Source organism: Lutra lutra, chromosome 14, assembly GCF_902655055.1.
Source record: "Lutra lutra chromosome 14, mLutLut1.2, whole genome shotgun sequence".
NCBI lineage: Eukaryota > Metazoa > Chordata > Mammalia > Carnivora > Mustelidae > Lutra > Lutra lutra.
Window position 1 is genome coordinate 85,916,066 of NC_062291.1, and position 19,694 is coordinate 85,935,759.

At 50.2% G+C, this 19,694-nt stretch overlaps 1 protein-coding gene and 1 long non-coding RNA gene across 4 annotated transcripts in view; one reads left to right on the forward strand and one right to left on the reverse strand.

Annotated features, from left to right (window-relative positions):
- MGMT (O-6-methylguanine-DNA methyltransferase) overlaps positions 1–19,694 on the forward strand; it is a 278,625-nt gene that overhangs the window by 26,938 nt on the left and 231,993 nt on the right. The window contains exon 1 of one of the 3 annotated variants that reach the window (XM_047703156.1): positions 17,353–17,372. The exons of the other annotated variants lie outside the window; for them this stretch is intronic. The gene's annotated coding sequence lies outside the window, so the exon portion shown is untranslated. Of the gene's footprint in view, positions 1–17,352; positions 17,373–19,694 lie in introns of those variants that run through there. 3 annotated transcript variants of the gene reach the window in all.
- LOC125085038 (uncharacterized) lies at positions 15,374–18,192 on the reverse strand. Its single transcript, XR_007122765.1, has 3 exons — positions 18,114–18,192; positions 15,840–15,903; positions 15,374–15,695 (listed from the first exon to the last, which is right to left on the reverse strand). It is a non-coding gene; the product is annotated as an uncharacterized LOC125085038 (long non-coding RNA).

The following is a 19,694-nucleotide window of genomic DNA, read 5'->3' on the forward strand; positions in this document are numbered from 1 at the left end:
TTTGGCTCGCTGTGGTGGAAGTGAATGACATGCTGAGTGGCCTTCCACTTGTCCTGGGATCCCCATGAGCTCTGGGCACTTGGTTTCTCAGTGACCTCAACTCGTTGCCTCCTGGGCTCCGTTTCCCTCCTCTGTGAAGTGACAATGTCGTCAGCACTGTCACAATCCTCTGGCAGCGATGGAAACGTTTGTCCGTGCCATCCAGAATGGAGCCACTCATTGCATGTGGGTTACCAGCCCCTTGAAGTGTGACGAGTGTGGCATAGGGATGGAATTTTTAGCTTTCTTACATTTTAATTAATTTGCATTGAAACAAGTTGCCCCGTGTGGCTGGCAGCTGCCGTACTGGGCAGCCTGGTCTGGAGGGGGCCGGTGTTCACTTCCTGGCCTTCAGGGGTCTTCATCCACACTCTCATTCTGACATTTGGTGTCTCTGCTCATCTTTATTGTATTTATGTGGTCATTAGTGCTGAGTATTAGGTATTCCTTTCTGTGTACGAGCAGATCAGGTACCCTTCCTTCTCTGCGCTCTTTTAACAGGGGCAGCTTCTCCGTGGGGAGAGTAATTTGCCTGCACAGGACGCTAAAAATATAAAGTAGGCCGAATTAGGGAAGACGGGATTTTGCTGGAAAGTAGCTTGTGTTGCAAAACCATTGAAGTAAATGGCCGCCTTCCCTGCCGCACTCGCGGCACCTGCCGTTAGCTCTGCAATCACCCTTGGACTGGCTTCCAGATTGTTATCAAAATTAACAATGTAAACTTTGGATTCAGTTTCCTCTTGTACATAATTACTGTTTGTAAAGGACACTAGTTTCTCTTTGAATTTATGATACAAATGACATGATTTATAGTTACAGATCTCTCGATCCTTTGGGTCCAGGCAAAATAAATGTAGTATCTAATGTTGGAATCGGGCAGGATTTTTCTGTGAATCTTAAAATATCTGCTTTGTAAAAGTGGGTTAAGTCATTTTAGAAACTATAAATAGTCACTTGGTAATTAGGTGTTTGGGTTTATTTGTTATAACGGAGTGCTTATTAAAGTTCTGTGCGTTTTTACCCCATGGATCAGGAGCTTATATAGGCCAAGTGATAAGACACATTTTCTACATTTCACTTGCCGATTATGACTCATTACAGATGATAGATGGTCTACTCAACTTTTAAATTCCTGTTTGCTTGTGGAACCAGAAATTCTCATCTCTTCTGATCGGGCATATTCCCAAATTCTGGACCCATTTTATATAATATAGCCTTATGCTATACTACATCGTCCAAAGGGAGAAGTGATAACATGAACACGCGCTCTGCTGGGAGTGGATGGGATGCAGTCTGTCCTGGCTTATCTCTTTCTACCACGATTCTTCCTTTTTTTCTAGGTAGGGCTTCTTCATGTAGTTAAAATGGCATCAGGACTTCACGGGGATGAGGGTTCCTGCAGATGCATCCATGTGTCTGGTCACAGAGGCACAGGGAATGTAATGACATTCCCAGTGCTGTCACCGGCCAGTTTGATGTCTTCCCTCATCCAGCGGGATGGCACCGACAAGACCGATGGGGCATTGTACACTCCAGGAGCGCTGGCCCACTTGGGGAAAGGCACTAGCGCACCTGCCTGTGTGCATGGCCGCGTTTGCAGAGCACACAGCGACGGGGACAGTGGGATTGTCGTATTTGCCATCTGGACTCTTCCTTTCAATGTTATCCTCCCCATTTTTAAGAAAAGAAAATTGATGATTTGTGTTTTGGGGATCAAACATGGTTACACATGGAAAGCTGTATTTTGTAAGTATTTACGGGAAGCACCAGGGTCTGGAATTTTCCAGCACTCTGAATCGTCCCCAGCATAGCGCACCCCACCCCCCAGAAGCCACTTCGATGCACCTTAGTCTTGTACCATTTTTGTTTGCTCTTCTTGTGTGATCTGGTAGCAAAAGCACATTTAAAATTTACGCATGTTTAATGAATGCCCACTGAGAAGAGAACCACTTTTATAACAAGATTAATACCTTGGCTCAAGGGACATAACATTTTAGTAAAATCAAACTTTGTGTAGTTCTCCTAGCTGTGCTTTCAACCTCTGGCTTCCTTCTCAAAATGTCTAAATAAAATACCGGTGTCCATGTCTGGCTCTGAGTCCCGTCTGCATTCTGTGGACCAACCTGGAGCCCGCGCGGGGTGTGGCATCCGGGCCAGGGTCTTCCAGCTCCCGTCACAGCAGCCGACGTGACCGTGGGACGTGGGTGCGGGCACCATCACCTTGTCTTTGCGGCTCCCATCAGCACGGACGTTTCTCTGCCCACCTCCCGGCTTAGATGCTTCTGGAAAGAAGTAGTGTTTTGTGTGGTTTTAAATAAACTCAGACAGAGTCTTTTCCCCTTTTAATTATTACATCTTCGTGTAGTAGTCTTGGTGCTATTTGTTTTTTTTTTTTTTCTTTTCCTTTTTTGCCAAGAGAAGCCCGTTAGGGTGGGAGCTGGGGAGCAAGTGTTCTGAATGGCTCCTCGTTTTGAGAAGGAGCCTCCTTCCTTCGTGTGATTTGTAATGTGACAGCTGCTGGCCCGCTGACACTAATCTCCATTTACGATCTATGTCACCTTTTCACTGCCCAGTCCCAGCTCACACTCCCCACCTGGACCGGTCTCTGTACCAACGGCGCGTGTCCCCCGCGAACACGCAGCGTCGAGGCTCTGAATCCCAGAGGCTGCAGGAAGGGGTTTCATTGAGAATTTGAACGCCCATCTGCGGCCTTCCCTGGTCTACGGGCCATGGGCCTCCACAGGGGTGGCTGATGAAGGCCCTGCAGATGCTTCTTATCTTCCTGGAGCCCATCAGGAAGGTCAGCAGTCGATCTTTGGGGTCAGGGTCGACCCTGCATGTACGTGGATGCTGGTGGAACGGGGTTTCTCTGTGCCATCCGTCTGGGGTCACCCAGTGTTGACACCTTCCGTGCCCTCGCTCAGCACCGCGCGGTTACCAGGGAATGAGGTGTGACGCCCCAGCGTACTCTTTAGTGTTGGGTTCTGCCCCAGGCCTTGCTCACGGCTGCCCACGAGTCCCACTCCTGTCCGTTTTCTGTTCTGCTGTGCAGCCCAGGACCCTGCAGGGCATTTAGTGACTGTCCGTCCTTCGCTCCTACTGTGACAGTTCCTCTCTCCTTGCTTTCCGTGACCTGGCTGCTGTTGCTGAACGCCAGGCAGGGACTCGGTGGGATGTCCCTGGTGTGGCTTCGTGGTGTTGTCTCCTGATCGGATGGAGTCGCACGTTTTTGTTAAAAAGAGCACAGAGGTGACGTTCCCTCCCACGGCGTCCCGCGTGAGGCGTAGGACGTGCTCACGGCGGGCACCGGCTGTGGTGTCGGACTCCGGTGCAGGCGGGATCTGCCGTGGCTCTCCGGCCGTCGGGTTGCTGTTCCCCCGGAGGTGGGAAGTCCGCGGGGGGAGGTTCGGAACCGCGCGCACTCGTTGGTTCTCAGACGTCTGCCCACGGACGTTTGCGCCGCTCGTGTATCTTGCCTGCGGCCGCGCTTGCCGCGTGGTTCGCCCGATGCTACGTGTTTCCTGCGCTCTTTCTTCGTTTCTGCTTGGGTTCTTAAGGAAGACCCCTTCTTTCTCCCACTTACTTTCCGTGATAAATTACTGGGACTCGTGGCTGTGCTTCCAGACGGCGGGCTTTAGGCAGTGCCGTCTCTGCTTGTGTCGTTCAGCCAGTTTCGACTTCGGTTCTTGGGAACTCCTTGAGTTTGACGCCTGCGTCTCCGTGACATGCCCATCCTGCCGCCAGCGCTTCCTCACTCTCTGGCAAACCACACTTACCTTGAACTTTCTTTGCCCCGTCCTGGATTCAGGTGCTTCCACAGGAAGCCCAGGTCCCATTTCCTGGAAGATGATCTTAGGAACCCAGGTCTGGGCACTGGTGTGGTTGTTGGTGCTGACCTGCTGTGGCTGTGACCCTTCTCGGTGGGCTGGGCTGGGGGTCTCCATACGGACACTGAACCCTCCTGCTGTTGTGTTGCACGGCAGCACTTCTCCGCCGTTGGCACGCATAGTCAACCCTGTTTGTCCGGACACCTCCAGTTCCAGTCCGACACAGCAGCTTTCCTGGGAGCCTCCAACCTTCTCTGATGGTGCGAGCCCAGACCCTCGGGATCCACAGCGCCCTCTCTTCATGACAGGAAGTGAGCGGACCGGGGTAAGTGTGTGTTTGTCACTGCTTGCCATCACCGGCGCAGAAAGGGTCTGCTCGGCAAAATCCTATTTGTGAAGGAGAGCATACTTGCACTTCCTTGGCAAAAAAGTAGCCTGCAGAGTTCTTCTAATTACTCATGTAAGTGTGGTTAGGAATTTGGGGTTGAGGTGGGACTAGGACAGGTAGAAAATGAACTACCTTTGTTTCAAAAATGGACGGCATGTTTCCAAATAGGGAAATTTTGCTAATTTGCTTGTTTTTCAAATATGCAAATATTGCATGTTGAGAAGAAATTAAAATAAATATCGAGGGTACTCTCCTATTAATTTTATGTGAATAATAATTTCATAGCATTCTCTATTAATTTGAGTTTATTTTTTGCTGTTAGCCCATTTTCTTTTGATTCCCATTTTTTATTGGATTGGTTCTTTTTACCTACATGTACTTCATTATGAATCTTACTTCAGTTTGTTATAAACACATATATTAAAATTTCATGACATGAACTTGCAGCCCTCTACACATTCTGATTGTACTTTAATACAGCAGGGGTCATACCATGTTCATACTGAGAGGTATGGAAGTCAAGAGTTTTAAAGTTTTCTGTGTCTTTACAGACACTATAGTGTGTGAGAGCTTACACTTGACTCCTACTTCATGAAGCTTTCTTACTGGAATTGTGTTTACTGATGGCAAAGGACCGTAAAACTTAGCAGACAGAAGTACAAACTTACCACTGTTAGTTTTCATCAGATGAGGATTGGAAATTGTTGGACGTCTTTAGGATGGGTCTAGATCTTGGCGTAGGGAGGGCAGAGCATTCACATGTCTGTGCGTGGTTCCCCATGTTCCTTCCCTGGCTGTGGCGGTCAGGCTAGTGAGCAACGTCCTGGAGATGAACGCAGACCCGCACTGGGTGTCTGGTGGCATTTGTTACTGCAGGATAACTGAGCCTGCCCTGCCCAATGCGGTGTGACCGTGTCTGTGTCTAGGAGACAGTTATGAGTCTGGCAAAAGTGTGGGCTTTCAAGTGTGTTGATTTGACCTTGAAGACCCACCTACTACTTGCGTGCCGTGCCCTTGGGCTGGTTACTTAACCTCTCAATCTGTTATTGCATCTACAATTGGTTCTACCTTAGGTTTGCTGGGAGGAATAAATGAGATAATGTATGTAAAGCACCTGGCCCCATGCCAGGCGTATGCAGCTAATAAATTTCGTTCCTACCAGCTAGGCCTTCCAGTAGTCCGTTGGCATGAGGTCACCATGGTACAGCTGCCGAAACATTCTTTCCTGGGATGTTTGCTTGTCGACAGCAAAGGGAATAGATGATCCCTTGGCTGTTTTATCTTGCCTCGTGAAAGGGAGTCAAAACAGGGCATGGAGAACGTGTGCCAGAGGCGTGGTACGAAGTGCTGGTTGTGTTTCCCCGAGGAAAGCTGCAGCTGAGCTCCGAGGCCGTCTCCCACATGGGAAGATGTGTGCCCGGGGAGCGGGCCCCCCACCCTCCTGACGGCCTGTGCAACGACAGTCCTTTCTGTCACCTGTCATTAACTCACTGAGAAACCAGTGTGGGCGTTCAGCGTCTCCCTTCATCCTCGTCTTCAAAATCAAGTTACGTCCTTTTTTTTTTTTTTTTTTTTTTTTTTAAGCAATAAACTTCGGAAGGAAATGAGGACTCTCAAAGAGATGCAGTGCCTGGGTAACCCGCTGACCAAGGGCGGCACCATTACCCACGCAGGCCTGATGGAGACGGCCGGCTTAAAAGCAGCTGTACCCAGACACAACATAAAAATGTATGTGGGCTAGAAATGCACTTTTTCTGTTTATGACTCTGCTCCATATTTCATTTATATTTAAAACTGGCTTGACGAATATGAATACAGATATTTAGAGTTATTGTAACGTCGTATTGGTTTGTGTGCACGGACCATATCTTACAGTTTAAAAGGAGAGCAGTTAATGGTTTTGCCCGCACTGCTTGGGATTTCTCCTTCTTCTTCGTCCTTTTTTTTTTTTTTTTTTGGTTTATTATCCTCTAGCTTCTGTTCTTCAGGTGTGCAGCTATTTTAGTGTTATGAAGGGTGATGGATGATGCTGGAAAGTTTCTTTGGAAGCACGTCTGATATTGTGTAATGCACTTGGGGGTCAGCTACGCTTGACTGATGCGTGATTTATCCCATGTCCCTGCCACTTCCTGAGATAAAGCTGCTGTTTTATCAAAAATGCCAGCAACTGTGATTTAGAATTTATAAACCTCCGTTTCCGAATAATTGTTCTGATTACTTTCTGCCTTGGCAATAAAATGATAAAGGTAATTGCACACAAATGTGAGATAGCACCAAAATACAATAAAATTAACGTGAATTAGCTTGACACGTCGATGAGAAGTATTTATGAAGTGTAGTGTTGCAATAACGGAGGACAATATTACAGCTGGAAGGTGAGTTATTGCCTTAATGTAATACTCCTTGAAATTTAAAAAAGAGACTCTTTCTGTTGAGGGTGATTGTGCTGTTGAAATTAAGTTGAAGTGATTCTTACAATTGGCAACAATGATGCATTTTGAAGGTAATATCTTTTACTGTGTTATGCTCAGTTGCAATACTGCGCAAATACCGCGCATTACCTGCTAAATGATAGCGGTTTCTGGCTCCGGCTTTTCCAAAAGTCGGGTCGAGGCTATGTTGAATTCTTTCGGGTCCAGGGGTCCAATGTTTGGCTCTTTTTGGTATTTCCTCTGGGGTGAATGTTAACAGATTTTTAAAGACTATTTTATTAAATCACTTAGATATCAAAGGTTAAATATCACAGCTATGGTTTTGAAGTGTAAGGAAGGTTCTTATAAGTGGGTTTAGTCTTCCTGTCTGCGTGCGTCCTGGGGATTTCCCCTCACAGCGTGGCGGTTTCCATCAGGGGCAGACCCAGGGTCCCCCTTTAGGTCCGTGTGGCTTGCAACCTGCCTTCACAACCCTGAAATGAAACTTAGACGATGTCCACCTGCACGTACTGGTGTCAAATATCAAAAGTGAGATGCAAGGAAAGGGCAGTAATTTATAAGGTGGTTCTGTGTAGACAGAACAGTAGTAGCGGGGCGGGACTCGGCTGGAACTCGGGTAAGTGAGCGCGTGTGTGCACCCTGAGCCCAGCAGCTAGGAGGGGCCCAGCCCAGTTTGCTTTGTGGCCACTCCTGATTTGGTCAGCATTGACATCAGCCGCACAGCTTTGCTGAAATGGTAGATTACTTTAGTTTCAAAGAAGACGGAGCCCGTCTTCCCCCCTGAGTTGTAGACGGCTCACTCGCATTGCTGCGAAGGAACCTTCAACGGGTCTATGTGTACATAGGGTAAGTGTGCTTGTGCTTCGTTTGGGGGTGCTGCCGAACTTCGGAAAGTGTCACGGGATGCAGGAGGACTGCGATCCCGCATCTTCCAGAACATGCTGCGCTCCCGACTCGTGCCTTCTGCAAGTTCCTAGCTCAGGCGGTCACTGTGACCAGTGAAATTGCCTTCAGGTCCCCAACACCCCTGTTGAGAAAGACAGGCGAGGACCCCAGTTCTGCAGCATCAGACCCCAGCCAGGTTACAGTTAGGTGCAGACCTGCCAGGAGCCCTCCTAATGAGGGGCCTGGGCCATCACATGCTATAGGGGCAGCTGGAAGTGAGGTTTCCAGACGGGCGAGCCTCCCCACGGGCATGCACTTCCACCAGCTGCCCATCTGTACCCAGGTCTGGGTGCCTGGGTGTGGTCTTTGTTTTCTTTCCCACTTGCTGATAAAATTTCTAATGCAGGTGATGTGTGTGACATCTAAGGAAGACCATGGAAGATCTGGGCAGTGCGGCCGACTTTGGGACGTGTCATAGATGGCAATGAGCAGTGTGTGCCTCCTGTTGTTGCTTTTGGGAAGAAGACACTGGTCTGCTGCTTTCCTGGAGAATAAAGTATTGTGAGCACATACACCTAGGGAACATAGAGTAGAATTTTCCCAGGAAACTAAACCACTGAGATTTTTGTCCAGGAACGGTAAGTGGAAGTGTAAACTCAAATTAGTGAAATAAGGAGGTTTAGTGGTAGATGGTATCTCTTGTGGGCCCTACTCTGTTTTCTAGTCTGTCTGCGAGCTGCACACTGCTGTATTAGCCTCCTGGCTCCCTCCGTTTGTACAAAGATGAAAACGACAGACAAGAAAGGGCTTTGTGATTAGCCCTGCGTGCATTTATATGTTACAATGTAGACCAACTAAAATATTACATATCAATGTCACATGTAAATATCATATACAATAAAAATGTACTCCTTTATTTTTTTTAGCATTTTGACTTAAAAGCTGAAGTTAGGGACTGTAAAGTTATCACTGAGCTCAGTCACTTGGTGGCTCTTGGTCCTAGTGCGGGTGCATCCCAGCTCACCTTTGCTTTAGAAATGGTCACGTTGCTCTCGGGTAAGCTCCACACCTCAGGTCCTCGAGGGCTGCTGTTTGCTGTTGTCTGGTCGTGCACACGGTGTCTGACTTCCATGTGCTCCCGGTGCGCTGTACCAGAAGTTGCATTGGATCACATTGGAAAATTCTTCATTATTTGCTCACAACAATCACAGGGCTCCTGAGATGATTGCCCTGATGCTTCTGGGTTCGTGTTTTCTTGGGGCTGTGCTGAGTATGCCAGACACCCTGGAGTCCTCTGGGCCTGGGCAGCTTGGAATTTCTAGTTGTTTCTCGTATCCCTTTGTGAGCCTAGTGGTTGTAAGTGGGGATGGTTCGCCGCCCAGGCGGTGTTTGTCTCTGAGACATTTCTGGGTGCCCCTGCTGATGAGGTGCTGCTGCCATCCGAGGAGTGGAGGCCAGGGACAAGGGTAGATAGCCCACAGCACATAGGTCCCACCCCTGCTGTCGGGGTCTGGCCCCAACTGTCAGTGGTGCCATGGGTGATTCCAGCTGTGATCCACAGCCAAGCGTTTCCTCTACCGCCATAGTGTTCTGGCTCCCCTCTTTTATCCGCGGCATGATGCTCTCAGGCAGGAGTCCGCTGCTGCCAACTTTGTCTCCTCCCTGGCTTTCTCCAGCCCCTGCACATGCACAGCAGAGAGCATCCTAGTGCTGTGGGTGTCCTGAGAGTCCTGTGCCCCTCCACTCGCTCCTCAGCCCTCCTGGGGCAGGGACTCCTCCCCGGCCGGGGTCGGTGAGACTACCGCCAGCCTGCAGGTGAATGTCCGAGCTCCCACGTGTGCGTCCTGACCCCTCACGGCTGCCAGACACACCCACGTCCCCAGGCCTCACGCTGCTCTGAGGCCTCAGCCAGTCCTGGTGCTCACCCCATCCATTGGCTTACAGTCTGCCTGTCTAGCAGCCATCTGCTTACTCTTTGTGGAAGTTGTGCCCCGTTGTTTTCTTTTCTCTGTGTCTCTGCACACTTCCATTCTACTTACAAATACCTTCTCCATCAACCCCTTCGAACTCCTATGCATCCTTCAAAACTCCTCCTCCCATAAAGATTTTCTTGGTCCTTGAATTTGGATGTCTTATTTTTCAGGGAATCTTCTCTGAGCATTTTTCTCTGGGTCCTTTTTAGGGTGACATATACAGATCTGGGAGCCGATCCTGAGAATAGACTGAGTCAGGATTCCGGGCCTGGCTCTGCCTCTCGGCCACTCTGTGTGCTCGAACAACTTATGTAAGATCACCATAAGCCTGTTTTCCTCTCTCTAAAGTGCGGTTTTAATAGTGGAGAACCAGGCAAGATGGGGCTATGAGGACCAGGAGTGGGTGTCGGTACAGATAGCCTTGCTGCCGGCACCCCTACCCCGCCCGCTCCTGCCCTGGGTCGGCTTTGCTGGGCTCCAGTCTCTGCGCTGACTCCAGTGCTTGGGTGCAGACTCCCTGAGGGGGAGCCCCAAGCTTGTTCTGTCCACTCCGCCTTTGGGCGTTGGTGTAAGATCACCCTGACAGCGCGTCCATGCCCGGTAACAAGGGGAGGAAGGGGCGGGGTGGAGATGTGCCAGGTCCTTCATGAAGGAAGCCCGGGCACACGGTTCGCAGGTGGAGGAAGGCTGCCCGGCCAGAGCTGCCCGGTCCTCGCGGAGCCCACGCCACAGAAGGCCTGGCTCGAACACGGCTCCCCGGAGGGGATGGGGTTCTCGGTCGGGATCTGAAGAGGGTACTTCTGTGCTGGGGACGTGGGAGCCCCAGATGAGCCTTCCTAGTCAACAACAGTGTCCTGCCTCCAGGCACAGGAGGGAGGAGAGCCGATGGGTATCTGTGGCCCGAGCTGCCGGGAGCTGGCTGGCAGGGGCCCCCGGTGAGCGGCGGGAACTACAGGTCCCGCGTGCGGCCCCCCGTTGTGCAGCCTCACACTCCATTCCTTTCCGCTGCGCTGCGCCTGCTGGTGTTTTGATTGTATTAGTTACGTGTGAGACGAAGAAACCGTTCAGTCGCACAAAGTAAATATGGATCTGCTTTCAGTACATTTTAGCTGTTAAGTTTCAGTGGCCAGGAAGCAGCCTAGAGCTTTCCCTTTTATTCTGCAGCACGTTTGAGGGTTTGGATGAGAGAGACAACATTTGCTAAACCACTAGGTTCCAGGTAGTATAAGTCCTTTGCAGGGCAGTGACACCTTCTCTCCTCTGAGGTATGGGTTTGGGGGGTCCCCTGCTTCCTTCTGTCCTGGGAGAGGCCCCCAGGTTTTCAGAGGCCGGTGATAGGGCTAGGACATCTCAGCCTGTGTCCATCTCCAGCCCTCGGTCACACAGGTTTTTTCACAGACTGATGGCCAGCAAAGGTGGGGTTAGATTGTAGTGTGAAAACCCTCCTTTAGGGCATTCGAAGGGCCATACCCCCTTGAGCTCACCCTCCCCTTGCCAGCCCCTACTTCAGGAGCACCTGCGTGGAGACAGGTGCCCTCCTACGTGATGGGGCGTGGGAAGCATCGGGGTCTGGTGCTCCCAAGGGCCCAAAGGGGATGGGTGTGCCAGAGGAAGGAGGGTGGCACTGTAGGGTCTGGAGAGCTAGGGGAAGGTTGTCTGCAGTTGAATGCGGTGTAGACCAGGAGGCTGGAAGGAGGTTCAGCGTGTCTCAGTGAGAGGCTGCTGACCTCTCCCATATAAGACAGATTTAGTTCATTTGGAAAACCAAGCTCAGGCCCAATTGTTCACCTGCTTGAAAACAAACAAAGGCAATATTTTCTGTCATGAAGAAGGTTTCTGGATAGAGCTAATCACTTATTTCAAAGAACCAATCAATAAAATGGAATTTAATGAAATCAGATCGTTTGGCCACTTGTTTCAAGAAAGTAGCCCTAGTGGGCTTGATTTGAGGAAGCCGTTGGTGTAATTTCTGTGTGAAGCCAAGTCCTTGTCCGTTGTTGGGCTTTGCAAGGGTTCTGTTTGCTTTTTCCTTTTGGGTTGAAATTTTTGCCTTTCCTATATGAGATGTTTATTATTGCTATCCAAAGTGTCTGGAATATATATTGCTTTAAGCTGCGGGATAAAGTTTACTCTCATGATGGTTTAATTTTTATTGCGTTCCCATCGTGTGTGAGCTGTCGTTCAGATGACACACATGGCGCGTCCTGCCCCGCGAGACCACATTCAAAATTGCATCTCCCGTCCGCACTGCATGCTGGAGAACTGTACAAACCTGCGATTCCCGTACTCATTTCTGTGGGCTCTTCCTCTTGGTGTTTGCCTGCCACGTTCGTATTTCTTTGTGCTCTCTTGTTATTCCTGTAGAAAAAGTTGTGCTTTCCCAAGTAGAAAATATTTAACTATAATCGTGGTTAATTATTTTAGTTCCAAGTTGTTGAAAATTGATAGAACGACTAAATCTTCAGTGAAAATTCTATGGTAGAATGATTTAGAGATGCTATAATTGCTATGTTATGTTTTCCTGTTTATCCAGAGGTGACTTTAGACAAGTAATTCTACTCCGCCAGATAATTTATTTCTCTAACTGTTATCTATTTAGCTTTTCCCTGGTTATATATGATACTAGAATATAAAGTCTGCTCATTTCTTTGAAATCTGTGTATATAATATTTAAATTTTTAAAAATTAACTGTTAAATATTAGAGAGCTTCTCCTGTCTGCTAGCTTTGGATAAAAGAGTGACATGAAATTGTTCCAGAGCCAGAGCCAACATTTAAGAGGAAGAAGAGCCAAAGGTCTGAGTGCAGGCCCAGACTGGTCCCTACACAGGCAATGGGCATAATCATCAGGCTTCATGCTGGAAGGGAAGTCAGAGGCGCTTGGCTCTGCTCGGTGCACACACTGGAAGTAGCAGAGCAGACGTCTCTGCTCTGCCCTCCTGCACGTCTCTGACCCAGGCAGCCTCCATTAGCAGGCTGCACTTCTGCCCAAGGAACCCCCTTCTCTGTCTCCTTGGAAGACCACAGGGCCCAGAAGGACACCCACAGTTACTAGGTGGAAGCCTGCTAGGAAAAGGAGATACTATGATGCCCCGGAGAATATTTATCGGACATTTTATAGAGGCTAACGTATGATACAGTTGTCAAAAATATGTGGTTTTGGGGGAAATACTGGAATGGCAGGTAAGACTGGACGAAGTGCTGGCGTGAGGTGTCCAGATTCCATGTTGTGCTCCTTGGGGCCCCTCTCAGCAGTGTCGGGGACACGTGCTGGCTGGAGAGCTGGGGAGCACCTCCCTGAGGCCTCGTGTATCAGCTTTCCCTCAGGGCCTAAGCTCATGGTCAGCTCGTGGTAAGCTTACGGCGGCTCGGAATGGGGTTCAGTTTATCGCACTGCACCTTGCTGTGTGGCCGTGAGCCCCGGTGGGGCTGGTGGCCGTGGCCCTTGGAGACTCAGCTCAGCAGATGAATAGTATGGTGGGAACCACAGATCTTGGGGAAGACTCTTGGAACAGAGGTAGGAAAATGGGTGAGGTGCGGGTCATATGGGAGCTATGTCTGGCAGGTCTAAAGCTGGGTCGTAAATCACAGGCTTGCTGGTCATTTCAGTTAGTTTCGTAATTTTATCGATCTGTATCAGTTGTGTGCCAAGGAAGAATTTTAGGATGCTTACAGAAGCGTATATACTTACAAAAATGAAAAATACTTATGACATAGAGAAGGGAATCAGGCACAGAAAAACCGGGCAGGGGATTAAAAAAAGGCTGGAAGGGGAGGTGAACCATGAGAGACTGTGGACTCTGAAAAACAACCTGAGGGTTTTGAAGGGGTGGGGGTGGGAGGTTGGGGGAACCAGGTGGTGGGTATTGGGGAGGGCACGGATTGCATGGAGCACTGGGTGTGGTGCAAAAACAATGAGTACTGTTACGCTGAAAAGAAATAAAAAAAAAAAAAAAGAAGCTGGTATTCTAAATATGGGGCACACCTTTTCTTTTTGTAAAATGGCTCAGAATAGGATGAGAACTAAGCAGGGAGCTTCTTAGTGTCCAAAGCAATGATGGGGTCCAAATGAAGTGTTGTAAGCATTGTAAGCGTATTTTATGTCACAAAAATCATTTACACCTGGCTCTCAGTTTTTTAGAGTGAGATGGAGATCTTCTTAGGGATATTTGGGGACATTAGTGTATACAAAGGGCCACAGACGTCTAGATGGTCATGGGGGCCTCAGCACCCCAACTCGGCTATATCTGTCCGGTTCTGCAGCTACAGGCTCCCCTGCACCACCTGGGGGCCGGTAGGGCTGCAGAACCCCGACTCCCCCACTCCTGCCAAATCTGCATTCCCCGAGACGCATGATGGCCTGCCCCAGAGTGGACCAGCACTTGGGCGGCTTCCCTCCCGAGGCCGTCTCTTCCCTGTTGCTGGGTCTGGGTCGGCTGTTATCTTCGCAGGTCAAGGGTTTAGAGCAGGGCTGGGCCCTGGGCATGTGGCTGGTGAGAAAGGGCCGCAAATTCAATTTACCGAGGATCTGCTCTGCAGATACAGTAACCAGGGCCTCGGGGGAGGCGGAACGAAGCAAGCGTCAGTTTGGCGCTCCCAGTCCTACACAAGGGGGACAGCCAGGTGCCAGCAGGTCCCCAGAGTTCAGTCCCTGGAGCTGTCATCTGCGCCGGCTCACAATTGCGCTTTCTTATGGGCCGCGCGGAGGGTCGCTCCCTTCATGCTTCTCCATATTAACCCAGTTCTGATTTGAACACCTGCTTTAGCCTTTTCCTTAGGAATCCCAGTGAAGACGAGTGTTGATATATTCCTTTTGGTTTCTTTCTGTTGCATGGTAATTTAATCCACAATTAATGGAGTGCCTAAGCTAGCTTCCCCCAGTGCGCGTTCCGCACTCCGGAGCCAGACATCCTCGTCCCTGTGACCCACCACGGGGCTCCAGAAAAGTCGCTTTCTTGTTTGAGCTTTGCGTTTTTTTGTCATCAGAGAAATGGATGTGCCTAATTTGCAGACTCTTGTAAGGATTAGAGAGCTATACAGATGCCCGGCACACAGGAAATGCAGGCGAGGTCAGGAAACAGCTAGTCCTGTTATTAGATTGAATAGTGGGCTAGTGATGCAAAAAACAATTATTGAATTAGAGTCTGCAGTGTGCAGTGTCCTGAATGCAAGAAGGGTATTTGACAACGTTTCTAGCAAGTGTTAGTGAGCATATGGAGAAATTGGAACCCTCGTGCGCTGTGGGTGGGGGCGTGAGAGGGGCGGTTGCTTCGGAAAGCCGTGAGCCTGTTCCTCGGAATGCTAGGCACAGGATAGCTGTAGGATCCAGCACTTCTGCTTCTGAGTATACACCCAAAAGAATGGAAAGCAGAGTCGTACACGGGTGTTTGTAAAGCCAAGTTCACAGCACTATTCCCAGTAGTCGAATGTTGGAAACAACCCGGATGTCCATTGAGGATCAAATGGGTAAGCCACAAGGATGGTCCGTCCACACGGTGGGATGTTAGTCATCCTTCAAAAGGAAAGAAACTGACACCTGCTACCACATGCACGACCCTTGAGGACATTGTGCTCAGTGACGTGAGTCAGCCACAGAAGAACACTGTCTGATCCTAGCTCTGTGAGGCTCCACGTGGAGATAGAGTGGGAGGGTGGGTGGCAGGGGTTTGGCAGGGGAACGGGGAGCTGGTATTCAGTGGGGATAGAGTTTCTGTTGAGCATGATAAGAACGTTTTGGGCAGAGGTGCATTTTGAATGTATGTGGTGACGTGGAATAGTACATTGACAAATGCTTAACGCGATCAACACTATCTTAATTTTAGCACAGTAAAAAGAGGTGTATTTGATCGTTTTTAAACAGAAGGATCATCTGGGATGTTGTATCTAAGGCACCCGGTCATCAGTTCAGCTTGGCTCCTGCTGAGTCTCCAGACCGGTACCTGAGGGACTCTCCCTGGGCAGGATGATGAGACCAGGGCAGGGGACCATCTAGTGTTTCATCAGGAGACTTGTTGTGACTTTCCCAAGTTTGCGTGTTCACTGCCCTCTGGACAGGTGCTGCTAAACTCCCACTCCCCCCAGGGCCTCCTTCCCAGAGGTACGTTTCAAACCCCACGGAGAATCTTATAGAAATGGAGAAAATGGCAAGTATCCTTTTGTTGAAAAAAACATGAAAGAAAAGATATTTAATGTTCGTTTGCTTGCTAATAGGCTAGGTCTTAGAGTTTAAAGAAGTAGTTAATTATCAAAGCTTTTCATTCTGTGACAGTCTGAATTTTTCTTCTAATTCAAGTTACCTTTGAAATTAACATTGCAGATCCATAAGATTTTCATCTGTGAATATTGTTTGAAGAACTCATTCTGTTGTAATTGAGATAAAATGTACCAGTTAAATTTTGTAATTTTACATTTTTGCTAGTTTTTGAAATACACTGTAGAAGTGTTCCTCATGGTAGTGGGAACATATGAGGGAGATACGATCACATCAATCAATTATTTGAACAAAGATTGGGACTAGCTTACATATGACTTTGTAATAATCCCTATTTCCAAGGAAGAGTCTGTGCACGATGCTTAGGTCTGTGTCATTGGCAGATACACTGGTTACCAGTGAGTCTCTGTTGTTGTTGAAACAAGCTTCTGTGCACAAGTGTGGGTTTTAGGTGCACCTTCTGCGCGCGTGTCACAGATGCCTCACGCCAAATAACTTCGCAAAAATAACTTTTCTGTATTAGACGTTCAATTTCCATTTAAACCGTTCCCGTTCCTCCTGCTTGATTTGATGGCTTTCCCCCCACTTTGTTAGACAGTGAGCACGCCCGGGACCCAGGGCTGCCCTGACCCTTGGCCATCACCGGGGATGGGTCTGGGACACTGGGTGGTGGCATTTGACTCTGACCTGTCCCCTGCAGACTGACACAGCCTGCAAGAGACAGGCTTGGATCAGCCCCTTCTCTACTGCTCCGCTCCTGCTAGTATCAGGGGATGGGGAGGGGGACAGCTTGGGCCAGAGCATTCAGGAAAGTCAGAGACATGTGCTAACTGCCTACCAGCGTGGCCACCTACGGGTGTGACGGGCCTGCCATCTTTTCTGAGAGGATGCATATGCAGGGCGATCGCATGGCCTGTATTGCTGAAGCCTGGGGCAGAGGGGCAGGCCAGTGTGGGGGGCACTCTGGAAGCTCAGTCGAGCCCAGGGACAGGGCTGCAACACAATATGACCCGTACTTCGCAGAGCAGACAAAATCAGGGACCCGATTCTGTGTTTGTGACGTTGTTACTGGGCCCATGTCCATTCCAGGCAGGGGCTTCCCTTCCAGAGCCCCTCCAAGAGATGGCGCTCCTCTGGGTAAGCCCTGCAGCTCGCCTGGGCTGGGAGGGGAGCCTGTCCCGGGACATTTTAGCGAGGCCTCAGGGCAGTCCTAAGATGGCCATTTAAAGGGACAATGGGTGCTTTTGTAGTAAGGACAGCCTCCTAGATGGAATGTTCCGCATACATCCGGGGCATCTGGCTCAGGATGAGGTGTCTTCAGAGACAGCCGGCGAGTGGGCCAGAGGTGGAGACCTTGACGTCCTCAACTATTTTGTAAGGGGTTTGACATCAGTGGGTACAAAATCCAACGTAAGAATGGGTCTGTGGATGGTCAAAGCAGGCGTACTTAAGAGACAGCGCTCTGCGAAAAGTGCTATGACCTGCATTGACCAGACCCGCTAAGAACATTTTCTCCCCAAATATGCGGTTGAATGCCTACTGCTAAGAAACGGTTGTAAATGAAGAAAGCAGAGCAGATGTTCCTTGAAGGGCCTCTTCTACCCCCAAGTGCGAGCCGGTGAGCGGTCAGGGTGGCTGCGCGTCGGGCGGAGCTGGGGCACCGTCTGCTCCCGGCCGCCCCATCCAGTCTTGCTGTCGTTTCTTCACCTGGTTGCTCGCTCCTCCTTCCCAGCCCCGCAGCTTCCACCCCAACATGGGACGTCCTGGCCCGTGGCCCAGGCTCCACTGCCCTGCGGAGGGTAAGCGTCTGTCTCATCACAACTGATGTCCGGTTTTGCTGTTGGAAACGTAGGGCCGGAGGGAGCGCGTTCTGCTGAAACGCTGTAATGGGGAATCCCACAGGCCAAGGCTGCCACGGTGGGATGAGGCTTGCCGAGTGGGGCTGGGAGTGAGTAGGGGCAGTGGGCATGCTGGGGTCCTCCTGGGGTCCTTACTGCCAGGGGGAGCCTGTAAACAGGGCAGGTGCCTCCTTCCTTGCCGGCTGCAGTGGCACTCGGGAAGCTGGATGTGGTTCGCGCTGTGATGAGCAGGTGAGCCCCGGCTGCCCCAGGCTGAGTCACTGCGGGAGCAGCCGTGAAGTCACCCGACAGAATGCTCTCTCTTTCCAGATGTGGTCAAGAATGCTCTAAAATGGAAATCCACTACTTAAAACTTTCATCGGATTAATTTTAATAAAAAGCTTTAATCGATACAAAGCAGCTTGGGAAAACAACCGTCATCCCCTTAAGTCATGTTTTGACTTCAGGTCCCATGTGTCTTGCTTGTGATGAGGTGAAACAGTGACTTCTGTGGCACTTACTTATTTTCTGCCTTTTCTGAAACTCAGCCAGATTTTTACAATTATCTTGATGGGTCACTAACATCATGTACATCCAGAGCAAAAATGATATACGCCGTCAGTGACCGTGGAGACCTTCCGGAATTTACAGAGCATCACAATGTAAATACCAATCCTGGTAGAACATCGGGTCTAGAAAGTGGCACGGTTGTGCCCCGTGTGGGGTTGCAGCAGAACTTGGGGGAAGGCAGACTTGTGTCTGGTCACCAGTCATGTGACCAGTCACAGGCGGGAGGCTAGCTTGTGCTCTGTCCTGGGGGAGTGTGGCTGTGCTCGGAGCTCATGGGTCTCATGGGAGCTCATGGGGGCTCGGAGCCACCAGTGTGTCTCAGTGGTTTCTTACCTGGGTCCCAGCCGGGGATGTTTCCCAGCGTCCCTTACCCCCGGGCTCCCGGACAGCAAGAGGCTGTCTCTGAGTGGACTCTTGATCGAGACATCTCCTTCCAATGTCCCTGGTGCCACTTTGCTCCAGTAATGGGGGAAAGGGCATCGTTTTAAGGAAATGCGTATCTGGGACCCTGGAAAGCCAGACACCCAGTCTCCGAAAGGGCTCTCAGGGGAGTGTCATGAATTTGCTCACTTGCCTGCTCAGTGTCCACCTCCCATGGGCCTGCCTGCTGCCTTGCGGCCCCTCTGCCTGGCTCAGTGCTGACACCTGGCCTGCTTCCACAACCTTCTCTACCTCCTTTTACCTTTTGGCTGCTAAGTGCCTGACCACCATGTTGACTGGAAATTCATGCGAGAGACCAGAGCGGCAGGTGTGGGTGCACACATGAGTGTGTCTGCCTCCCAGGCCAGCTGATGGGATTGATTTTCTCAAGGTACCACGGATAATGTTCCCTGATGTTTGGACAGCCTGGGACAGGCAGCTGTGCCATCTCAGCCACGTGGGGCCCCGGTTACAGAGGAGGACGTGGGCCCAGAGAGGTCCCCATCTGCTCAAGGTCGCTCGAACACCGACTTGGCTTTCCTCTCCAGTTGCAGACTCTGTTGCACCATTGCCCCTCTCCCCATGGGCTTCCCGCAGAACGTCCCTCTGGGCTTCTACTAGCACGGCCAGCTTCTTCATCGCCTACAGGGAGGATGGGCCCGTGTCCAGGGGAGGCTGAAGCAGATAGTCCCAGATCACAGCACGCCACAGCCCACTTTGTGTGGAGGTGGCTGGCCTCTTTGGGGCTCCCCGTCTCTTGAGTCTCCCATTGGAGGAGGCGCCGTCTCTGTTCTCCTGGCCAAGGCCAGGGGAGTTACCAGACTGTTCACCAAAGTCCCAGGACTTGTGGTCACTCACGTGGCCCGTGGTGCAGGACACACATCTCAGAGGCTTGAACGTGCCTTGGCTCGGGACTAACAGAGAACAAATCACAGCTCCTACTCTGGAGTTTTACCATGTTCTTGTGGTGGCGTTTTACCCCGTTTCCTTGTTAGTGGATGAAATATGTGAAAATACCATATGAGATGAAGGCAAATGGTGGTATTTTCCAGTTTTTATTCTGTTTGCTTGGTGCTTTGGGGAGGGTCATAGCTCCCTGTGAGGTCTCTTCC